The sequence below is a fragment of the Micromys minutus genome (assembly GCF_963924665.1).
Source record: "Micromys minutus genome assembly, chromosome: 13".
Taxonomy (NCBI): domain Eukaryota; kingdom Metazoa; phylum Chordata; class Mammalia; order Rodentia; family Muridae; genus Micromys; species Micromys minutus.
The window spans coordinates 21,416,673-21,429,166 of record NC_137982.1 but is presented as its reverse complement, the minus strand read 5'-3'; positions in this window follow the sequence as shown (position 1 = coordinate 21,429,166).

The following is a 12,494-nucleotide window of genomic DNA, read 5'->3' as shown; positions in this document are numbered from 1 at the left end:
ATGCAGGTTATGTACTGAAAATGTTAAGAACACCACACACAGGGTATGCTTCAGAGGAAAGAATCCAGCAAAATGAAAAGACACCTGTAGCAATAGAAATTGAACTATGACATTATGATGCAATTAATTTGTCCTGTTCTCGAATAGGAACCCCAGAATAAAAATAATATGATTATAGCATGAGATAACTCATAATGAGCTGCCCACTTGTTTCGGCTAATGAACATCAGTGTAAGGATGGCAGGTTGAGGCAGAATGTCGTTTGACTCTTTTGTCTTCTACCTTAACTCTATTTTTCCTGTTCCTCCATTAAAGGTCATAGCTTCTCTTAGTTGGTGTTATCTTCTGAGTTTAAATTCTTTTTCTGGTTATTCTCACTTCCAACCATGCTTTCAACCTAGATTATTAAATCTTCCTTCTTATTAGCTGTGAGATGTAGAAAAATATTTTACATAATTTTCTAAAACCTTATCATAAATTCAGAATACACTACTATTAAATTATGTCTTGATAATACTCATTGTGATAGCTAAGCTTGCTTATCAATCACTGGGCATTGGTTAAACACAAAGATCTAGTACACCTATAATAGATTTTTATTGATTGGATCTTTTTTTTTCATTTTGATTTTTTTAAACAACTTTATTTTACAAAACAAAGATAAATGTACAGATTTTAAACATTTTTTTGCTTAAAATTATACATTTTTGTCAGTACTTATTTTTCAGATTTTAACATAATTTTTACATAAAACTATATGAATATATTTTTTAGTCAGTACTTGATTTTTTTCAAGGTTTGATAGTATGCCTTGAAAACTTAATAGTTACAATGAGCAAAAAGTACATGTAAAATAAAGTGATTGGATCTTTTAAGGTGAGAAGACCAATGCTAAATCTGGGATAACTTTTCTGGTGGCAGGCCACATAAGAAGACATAGAAGTAATCATAGATTTTTGCCAGATTGCCCTTATTCTTGCTGGTAAGTAGTATGATATTACCTGCCACTTTACTTGTCATTTTCAAGGCACCAGGTTTAATATTATTATCCACAAAGCAGAATTGCTCCATGGCTACCAGCTACTTCATATTACCAGATATTTTATATCTACCAGTCATTGACATAGAAAAACAACTTCATTCAGAACAGGATCATGCTGACCATATCCTCTGTATGGTTAGTATGTTTTGAAGTTTGCTAATCTTTAGAACCTCCATAAAAATTGACCTAGGATCCATCAACATCAAAAGTGAATGTGAATTGTTATGTGTAAAATGACCTGAGTCAGACTGCTGGGCAGCACTTTCTGCACATGTGTATGAGCTCACTGTGTGTGTGTGTGTATGTGTGTGTGTGTGTGTGTGTGTGTTTTCTTTATAAACTGGCAGAAAAAAAGAAGATGGCTTTACCACTGCTAGGAATATAACCAAAAGTTGTTCTACCATACCACAAAGACATGTGCTCCACTATCTTTATAGTAGCCTTATTCATAATAGGCAGAAGCTGGAAAAAACCCAGATGTCAATCAAAGAATGCATTAAAAAATATGGTTCATTGCATTATGGAATACTATTCAGCTATTAAAAAACCAGGACATCATGAAGAAGAGGCAGAAAGTGATATGGGGAGAGCCAGGAGGGACACACAGAGGGCCAAGAGAATAAATAGAAATATACATCAATGGGGGTTAGGAACAGGTCAAACCTCTAGAAAGTCTGAAAGGACTGTGATGTAAGAACCTACAAGGACTCAGTGGGGATGATGTTAGAGTTAGATTAAATGTCCAACAGTTGGGAGATGAAACCTGAAGAAACCACCTCCAGTAGATAGCCATGGCCCCCAGTTGAGGCAGAGGACCACCCAAAAATCTTAAAAATTTTTAATCTAGAATTGCACCTGTCTAAAGAAAATGCAGGAACAGAAGGAAAGGAGAGACTAAAAGAAAGGCTACTTGTAGGGGAAGGTGCTGACACTGAGGTCTGGTTACATAATTAGTTATTAATTTGGTCAATAAAGGAAGCTGAGAAGCAATTGCTGGATGGAAAAGACAGGTGAAACTTCCAGGTCCCAGGAAAAAATGGAGATACAGAGAAAAGTGGGGGCATTTTGGCTGGGCTTTGGAACGAGTAGCAGGTTGATATCATTTAAGATCTGGAGAAGCTAAAACCTTCAGCCTTCACCACTAGTGGATAGCCAAGGATGTCTGCAGAGGCTAGTTGATATAAGCTAGCTGATGAGTTTAGGGGAGGAGATTCTGTGCCCAACAGTTGTGCAAGTAGGAAAATTCTAAAGCAATGAAATGGTCTGAGTGATTTTCTTCCATAAATCAAAGGCAGAGAGTAAATCTGGGTAGATGATGGTGGCTTGGCGGAGCTAAGCCAAGAGAAACCAAAGGAAATCAGGAGGGGTCAGAACAGGTAGAGCAGCAACATGGTTGCAGATCCTGGGAAAGGTGGAAGTGTCCTCTTAAAATTACAAGCAACAGAGACCCAGTGACCTGCCTAACTTGGGATCCATCCCATGGGTGCACACCGAATCCTGACACTATTTCTGAGACTATGTTGTGCATGCAGACAGGATCCTGGCATGGTTATCCTCCAAGAGGCTTTCACAGCAACAGACTGAGACAGATGCATATACTTTCTCCCACATATTGGACTGATTGAAGTTGGGGACTCCTGTGGAAGAGGCAGAGGAAGGACTGAGGGAGAGGGCCTGAAGGTGATTCCAACCCTATAGGGAGAACAACATTGTCAACCCCGAACCCCTCAGAGCTGTCAGAGACTAAGCCAAAAACCAAGTAACATACATGGACTAATCCATAGCCGCTAGCACATATGTAGCAGAGGACTACTCTGTATGGCCTCAGTGGGAGAGAATATACTTACTCCTGTGGAAACTTGATGCTCCAGGGAAGAGTGTGGCTAGTGTGGGTGTGATGAGAATAGTTGGCTGGATAGGGGAACACCCTTTCAGATGTGGGATGAACTTGGAGAGTTAGGACCAAAAAGGGGGGGGGGTAACTTTGGAAATGTAAATAAAATAAAAATGATGATAATGATGATGATGATAAAAGATACCTGTGGTCACAGTTTCAGCCCCCTGATCTGAATTATGTCTCTGGTCCTACCAGCATCAGTGTGTGAGGCCAGTAAATCATCCCTGTCTGACTACAATCAGTGTTTCTGTGGCTTGTGGAGCAACTCCTAGAAAATTTGGTAGATTGGCCAGAAAGCTCCCTACTCTCAAAGGGCCGCTCAATTACTGACAATGAATAACATCAAGACATTTGGGCCTTTCTTTAGGAGGTAAACCTTTTCTGTACCTGCACAGTTCTTTTTCTTTGTTTTTGCCATTTTTGTAGTACCTTTGGGAGAGACCAAAGAGTGTAAGAGCTGTCTCCAGAATTGCTTTGTGTCTAAAGATGGTGGATACTCATTTTTCTTGGCTAGGTGGGTGGAATACAATCTACCCCTTTCAACTTGAACTTGGGACTCTAATCCGGGATGCTATGCAAGCACTATATTGAAACTCAGATTTATTTATTTGTTTTTTATCTTCCACTTTTGTTGTGTGGGGCCTCACTCCTCTATTTTTAACTGCTTCACTATGGGATGTCTGGGTCTATTTGGTGGTATATTTGGGTTTCTTTTCTTTTTTCCAACTCTGTTGATTGTCCTTGGCATGTTGGTCTGTCCATGTCTGTCAGTTTATGTTTGTAGTTTCTGTTGCATTGCCTGAATGTTCTGTGTTACATATTCAGAGGAAAATGGTTAAAACTTCATTTGCTGGCTGTTTTCCTTTTGACATTGCTTTAACTCATTTCCAGGATTGAAGAAAATATCATTCAGAGAATGCCTCACCTGGGAATCCACCCCATATACAGCCACCAAATCCAAGCACTATTGCTGATGCCTAGAAGTACTGACTGGCAGGAGCCAGATATGAATGCCTCCTTTGAGGTTCTTCCAGAGTCATACAGATACAGTTGAGGATGCTTGCAGCTAACCATCGGACTGAACACAGGGACCCCAATGAAGGAGTTAGAGAAAGGAATGAAGGAGCAGAAAGGGTCTGCAACCCAATGGGAAGAACATCATGAACAACTAACCAAACACTCCAGAGCTCCCAGAGACTAAAACACCAACCAATGAGCACAAATGGAGGGACCCATTACTCCAGTTGCATATGTAGCAGAGAATGGCATTGTCTGGCATCAATGGGAAAAGAGACCTTTGGTCCAGGGAAGGCACGTTTTCCCAGTGTAGGGGGATGCCAAGGCACTGAGGTGGAGAGGGTAGTTGGGAGAGGGAGCAGCTTCATAGAAACAAGTGGAGGGGGAGGGGGGCATGAAATTAGGGGGAAAGGGAATAACATCTGAGATGCAAATACAGAGAATAGACAATAAAAACAAAAAAAAAACAAAATAAAAACAAACAGAAAGGAAGGAAAGAATGAAGGAAGGAAGGAAAGAAGGAAGGAAGAAAGAAAGAAAATAAGTAAGCTGAATTGGGAGAACAAGAACTGATAAAATGTAAAATTGTCCTTGGAGCCCTGCACTTGCAGCTAGGAGTCCAGTGCTGCTGGAGAAGGCCTGCCAGGGAAGGCTTGTGCATACAAAGCCTCTCTTAAAGGGGCCAGCAGACTCTCGGCTTCTCCGAGAAGAAAACTGATGGCTATGAAAATCGGTGTCAGCGGGTGCCAAGGTGCTTCTCACCTGAAATTACACCTAGAAAATATAGGAAACCTTTTGTCTGTCTAGGCTAAATGTATAAATGTGTAAGTGGCTACTCCAGATTGTCTCTGTCTGGTCTTACATGTTTAAGTTTGTTCTCCATATATTGATTATAATTTATTGGCTCCTAACTCACTGGGTATGATTGAAATTCTGTAAAAATCTGTAAGATTTGTAACAAAAAGTAGCTTAAAACTCATCACTCAGGGTTCAAGTCATTCTGGGCAATAATACACACCATTAGCCAACCTAAGGAAACAAGTCTCTAAAGATAATATTAAATTGGAATCTATGGGATTTTTTGCAATTTTTGTCTGAAACATCAGAATTATAAAAGGAAAGATTTTAAAGATGTTTATTTAAAGAGGTATACATGAAGGATATACCTTCATGTGCTCATACGCAAAAAATTCTCTTGCTGACAGCCAAACGTTATAACAATAAAATAATGCATTTGATGTTGGTTTTAGATACACTGGATTATTAAATTATTTTAAAAAATGTATTTTTTGTCTTCGAAAATTATGGCTACTCTGTTAAAATAGATTTGTCTTCTAAATTATGATTATGCTCTAGGCCTTACTCTTTTAAAAGGGAAGTTATTTTAAAATTGGGAAATCAACTTTAAAAAATCAATACATAAAGCTACACCATGGAATTTGTTACCTGTTTTATTGGAATGTCTTGTTGGCATATGATAGTTATAGTAAGAAAGAAAATGTAAATAAACATCACTATAATGATGCAATCTATTATAATGTTAGCCATTATAAAGGGCAAAAACAATCAAATTATAAACCCTTGAAAGCGGCAATTTTGATAGAAGAAGCTCAGGTGGTCCCTAAATTGCCAACTATGGAACTAATATGGAAATGGTGGGTACAGTAGCAGAATGATTTAAACTGAAACAGAAATAGGCAACAATTCTTGGCAGGAGAAAGAAAAAAGAGTTGTCAGGAAAACTACAGGTTCCTTTGAAATAGTCATTTCAAAGCATTAGAGGAACTGTAAAAATCTGCTACATAAGAAACAATGATCTATAGTCATAAAGGGTACTGTACCTGAAACAGAAAACCCTTCTTCTTTACTAATGTCATAGCAATAGTTTGAAAAACAATACAGCTATTGATTATTGCAACATTAAGTGTCAATTGTATATACATTCCTCTTGTATCTTTGTTCTTTTTCTTTTCATTATATGAAATATATTGCTCTGTAACTTATAGTAATGATATCAGGAGAAAATTAAAGAATCTGTTAATTTAATTTTTTTCAAAGTTTTGCAATATTAAAATAAAGGTTGAGAATCACCATTTTGGTTAAAATTCATCCCCCTTCTGTTCAGTTTTTTTGAGCTCTGGCAAAGTTCCAGCAGCTTCCTTTTTGTTCACTTCAAAGAGCAGAACAAGTAAGAACTCTCTCAGCCAAAGTCAGAAAACTTCCTAGACTCTTTATGGAGTAGGTTTGGGGTTAAAAAGGTTTTTATTTTGATACTAGAAGATTATCAATGCAAAACTGTAATTTTAAGTCTCAAACATAACAGATATTGATAGTCTATAACCTTGATAGTCATTGCATCTTTTAATATGTTCAGAAATGTATTTTAAGCCATGCTAAACAATGATGCAATTAATTACAAGGTTAAAGCATTAGTTTGTTTCCTGTTTTATGTTTCAAAGGTACAGTTTGAAACAAATAACTAAGAACAGACACAGCTTGTTTAACTCAAATATCATAGCTAGATTCTAGTCCTAAACCCAGTCAGATACCTGCTGATCATGAAATTTAATGTATAAACCTAGCATGACGGAAAGACTCCTGAATCCTTTTTTCTTTTTTTAAAATTTTATTTGATATTCTCAGTATTTACACTTCATATGTTATATCCCCCCCACTACCCTCCCTCATCCCCTCAACTTGTTCCCATAAAGGCGCTCCCTCTCCAAATTACCCTCTCCACCTCAGTGCCTTGACTGATGATGATGTTGTTTTTTCCCATGAGAGTGCAAATCTTTCAGTTATTTCAATCCTTTCTCTAGCTTTTCCTTTGTGGTCCCCATGTTCAGTCTGATGTTTACCTGCAAGCATCCTCATCTATTTCTATATGTCTCTGGGAGAGCCCCTAAGGAGACATCCATGTCTGGTTCCTGCAAGTAAATACTTCTTGGTATCAGCAATAGTGCTTGGTTTGGTGGCTGCATATGGGGTGGTTCTCAAGGTGAGGTGGTCTCTGTAGATCTTTTCTTTAATCCCTGCTCCTCTATTTGGCCTTGTATTTCCTCCCATTTTTTTTTTTTTTTTTTTTTTTTTTTTTTTTTTTTTTTGTAAGAAAGACTGAGGCATACATATTCTGGTCTTTCTTCTTTTTAAGTTTTATAAGTTCTGTGGAGGGTTCTTGGGTATCCCGAGCTCTTTTTTTTGTTTGTTTGTTTGTTTGTTTGTTTGACTGTTCATTATTTTTTTCTTTTTTTGGGGGGGGAGGTAGTATCTGCTTATAAGTGAGTACATGCTATGAGTTTTCTTTTGTGACTGGGTTACCTCACTTGGGATGATAGCTTCAAGTACCATTCATTTGCCTAAGAATTTCATAAATTTGTTGTTTTTAATAGCTGAGTAGTACTCCATTGTGTATACATACCACAATATCTTAATCCATTCTTCTGTTGAGGGATATCCGGGTTCTTTTCAGCTTCTGGCTATTATAAATAAGGCTGCTATGAACATTGTTGACCACATGTCTTTGTTAGATTTTGGAGGTACTTTTGAGTATATGCCCAGAAATGGTATAGCTGGATCCTCACATAGCATTATTTCCAATTTTCTGAGAAACTCCCAGACTAATTTCCAGTATGATTGCACCAGTTTACAATCCCACCAACAGTGGAGGAGTGTTCCACTTTTGTCACATCCTCACCAGCATCTGCTGTAACCTGAGATTTTGATCTTAGCCATTCTGACTGGTGTGAGGTAGAATCTTGGGGTTGTTTAGATTTGCATTTAGCTGATGACAAGGAATATTCAGCATTTCCTTAGGTACTTCTCAGCTGTTCAATATTCCTCCATTGATAAGTCTATGTGTAGCTATGTACTCCATTGTACCTCAGTTTTAATAGGATTCTTTTATTCTCTATAGTCTAGCTTTCTGAGTTCCTTGTATATATTGGATACTAGCCCTCTATCAGGTGGAGAATTAGTAAAGATTCTTTTCCAATATGTAGGCTGCTGTTTTGTCTTATTGACAGTGTCCTTAGCCTTACAGAAGCTTTGCAATTTCATGAGGTCCCATTTGTTGATTCTTGATCTTAGAGCATAAGCCATTGGTGTTCTGTTCAGGAAATGTTCCCATGTGCCTATGTGTTCTAAGCTCTTCCCCACTTTTTCTTATAATAGTTTCAGTATACTTGATTTTATGTGGAGATCTTTGATCCACTGGACTTGAGCTTTGTACAAGGGAATAGGAAAGGATCGATTTGCATTCTTCTGCATGCTAAGGGCCAGTTGAACCAACACCTTGTGTTGAAAGTAGGGAAAACCTTAGAACACATAGGCACAGGAGAAAATTTCCTAAACAAAACACCAATGGCTCAAGCTCTAAGGTCAAAGATTAACAAATGGGACTTAATGAGATTGCAAAGTTTCTGTAAGGCTAAGGATATCGTCAAGAAAACAAAACGGCAACCAACAGAATGGGAAAAGATCTTTACCAACACCACATCAGATAGAGGCCTAATATCTAAGGTGTACAAGAAACTCAAAAAGCTCGACACCAGAGAATCAAATAACCCTATTAAAAAATGGGGTACAGAGCTAAACAAATCTTTTTCAGTTGAGGAACTCCGAATGGCCGAAAAACATCTGAGGAAGTGCTCGACATCCTTAGCCATCAGGGAAATGCAAATCAAAACAACCCTAAGATTCCACCTCACTCCATTCAGATTGGCCAAGATCCAAAACTCAGATGACAGCAGATGCTGGCGAGGCTGCGGAGAAATAGGAACACTTCTCCACTGTTGGTGGGGTTGCAAGCTAATACAACCACTCTGGAAATCGGTCTGGCGATACCTCAGAAAATTGGATATAGTACTACCTGAAGACCCAGCTATTCCACTTCTGGGCATATACCCCAGAGACACTTTAATACACAACAAAGATATATGCACCACAATGTTCATAGCGGCTCTATTTATAATAGCCAGAAGCTGGAAGGAACCCAGATGTCCTTCAGAAGACGAATGGATACAAAAATTGTGGTACATATACACAATGGAATACTACTCAGCCACCAGAAACAATGACTTAACCAAATTCTTAAGAAAATGGCTGCATCTAGAGAAGATCATCCTGAGTGAGATAACCCAGTCACAAAAGAACAGACATAATATGCAGTCACTGATAGTGGGATGCTAACCCCAGAGGCTTGCACTCCCCCAGAAACAACTCACAGACTGTATGAAGTCCAAGAAATAAAGAAAACAAAAACTATACATATATTCACAAAACAAGAAGACTTTGACTATTTCCATTTTGCGTTTTGTTTTGCATGTACTTTACGCTTATTGCAACTAGTACGTTTTCAATGCATACTGTCAAGGCCTTGAAAAAAATCAAGTACCGACTAAAAAACATAAAAAAAAAAAAAAAAAAAAAAAAAAAGACTGTCCTTTTCCACTGAATGTTCTTAGCTCCTCTGTCAAAGAGCAAGTGACTATAGGTGTGTGGGTTCATTTCTGGGTTCTCAAATCTGTTCCACTGATCTACCTGCCTGTCTCTGTACCAATACCATACAGTTTTTGTCACGGTTGCTTTGTAATATAGCTTGAGGTCAGGGAAGGTGATTCCCTCAGAAGTGTTTTTATTCTTGAGAACTGATTTCGCTATTCTAGGCTTCTTGTTATTCCAGATAAATTCACAAATTGATTTTTCTAACTGTATGAAGAATTGAGTTGGAATTTTGATGGGGATTGCATTGAATCTGTTGATTACCTTTGGCAAAATGGCCATTTTATAATGTTGATCCTGCAGATCCATAAAAACCTTCACTTGTTTGGTTAGAGTAACCCCAGGGTATTTTATACTCTTTGTGACAATTGTGAAGGGTGTCAAGTCTCTAATTTCTTTTTTAGTCAATTTTTTCTTTGAGTAGAGGAAGGCTACTGATTTATCTGAGTAAATTTTATATCCAGCCAATTTGCTGAAGTTGTTTAATAGTTGTAGAAGTTCGTTGTTGGAATTTTTGGTGTCACTTAAGTATACTATCATGTCATCTGCAAATAGTGATATTCTTACTTCTTCCTTTCCACTGTGAATGCCTCTGATTTCTCTTGGTTGTCTAATTGTTCTAGCCAGGACTTCCAGTATATACTGAATAGGTAGGGGACAATGGGCAGCCTTGTCTAGACCCTGATTTTAATGGGATTGCTTCATGTTTCTCTCCATTTAGTTTGATGTTGGCTACTGGTTTGCTGTATATTGCTTCTACTATCTTTAAGTATGGTCCTTGGATTCCTATTTTTTCCAAGAAGTTAAATAGAAGGGATGTTGAATTTTGTCAAATGTTTTCTCAGCATCTAGTGAGAGGATCATGTGGTTTTTTGGTTCTAGTTTGTTTATGGTGGATTATGTTGATGGATTTCCATATATTAAGCCACCCCAGCATCCCAGGGATGAAGCCTACTTGATCATGGTGAATGATCATTTTGATGTGTTCTTGGATTCAGTTTGCAAGAATTTTATTGAATATTTTTGCACCGATGTTTATGAGAAAAATTGGTCTGAAGTTCTCTTTCCTTGTAGGGTCTTTGTGTGATTTAGGTATGAGAGTAATTGTAGCTTTGGAGAAGAAGTTGGGTAGTGTTCCTTCTGTTTCTATTTTGTGAAATAGTTTGTAGAGTATAGGTATTAGCTCTTCTATAAAAGTCTGATAGAATTCTCCACTAAACCCATCAGTTTCTGGGCTTTTTTTTGTTTTGAGGCTTTTTCATGACTCTTCTATTTCTTTAGGTGTCATGGGACTGTTTAGATGGTTTATCCGATCCTCATTTAACATTGGTATCTTGTATCTGTCTAGAAATGTATCCATTTCTTTCATTATATTTTCCAATTTTGTTGAGTATTGGCTTTTGTAGTAGGAGCTGAAGATTTCTTGAATTTCCTCAGTTTCTGTTGTTATGTCTCCCCCTTCATTTCTGATTTTGTTAATTTGGATACTCTCTTTTTGACCTCTAGTTAGTCTGGCCAGGGGCTTATTGATCTTTTTGACTTGCTCAAAAAAAATCAGCTCTTGGTTTTGTTGATGCTTTGTATGATTCTTTTTGTCTCTATTTGGTTGATTTCTGCTCTGAGTTTGATTCTTTTCTGCCATCTACTCTTCTTGGGTGTATCTGCTTCATTTTGTTCTAGAGCTTTCTGCATGCTGTCAAGCTGCTAGTTTATGCTCTCTCCATTATTTATTTATTTATTTATTTATTTATTTATTTATTTATTTATTTATTTATTTATTTTTTGGAGTCCCTCTTCCCTATGAGTTTTCCTCTCACTACTGCTTTCATTATGTCCCATAATTTTGGGTATGTAGTGATGCCAATTTCATTAAATTCTAAAAAAAAAATAATCCTTGATTTCTTTCTTTATTTCTTCCTTGACCAAGGTATCATTGAGCAGAGCATTATTCACCTTCCATGTGTATGTGGCCTTTTTCTTGTTTTTGTTGTTATTAAAGATCAGCCTTAGTTCATGGATTGCATAGAAGTTTTTAGATCTTCTTGTATCTGTTGAGACCTGTTTTGTGACAAACTATATGGTCAATTTGGGAGGATGTATCATAAGGTGCTGAAAAGTAAGTGTATTCTTATAATTTTTGTTGAAATTTCCTATAGATGTCTGTTAATTCCAGTTGGCTCACAACCTCTGCTAGTTTTGCTGTGTCTCTGTTCGGTTTATGTCTCCATGATCTGTCTATTGATGAAAGTGGGTTGTTGAAGTCTCCCACAATTATTGTGTGTGGTGTAATATAAGCTTTGAACTTTAGTAAGATTTCTCTTAAAAATGTGGGTACCCTACTGTTTGAAGCATAGATGTTCAAGATTGAGAGTTTATCTTGATTGATTCTTTCTGTAATGAGTAAAAAGTGTCCTTTCTTATCTTTTTTATGACTTTTGGTTGAAAATATATTATATTTGATATTAAAATAGCTACTCCAACTTGCTTTCTGGGCCTATTTGCTTGGAAGATTTTTTTTCCAGCCTTTTACTCTGAGATAGTGTCTGTCTTTGTCTCTGAGATGAGTGTCCTGTAGGTAACAAAATGCTGGATCATGTTTACCTATCCAGTCTGAAAGTTTATGTCTTTTTATTGGAGAATTGAGTTCATTGATGTTAAGAGAAATTATGGAATAGTGATTTTTGTTTCCTGTTACTTTTGTTGTTAGTGGTACACTTATGTTTGTGTGCTTTTCTTCGTTTGATTTTTTTTTTTTTTTGTATGATTATTTTTTTCTTTTCCTTGGGTGTAGTTTCCTTCCTTCTGTTTGATTTTTGCAGGTATTTCCTTTGCAGGGCTGGATTTATGGACATAGATTGTGTAAATTTGGTTTTGTCCTGGAATATCTTGATTTCTCCATCTATGGTGATTCAGAGTTTTGTTAGATATAGTAACCTAGGCTGGCATTTGTGTTCTCTTAGGGTCTATATGACATCTGTCCAGGATACTCTAGTTATCTTAGTCTCAGTTGAGAAGTCTGGAATAATTCTGATTGGTCTG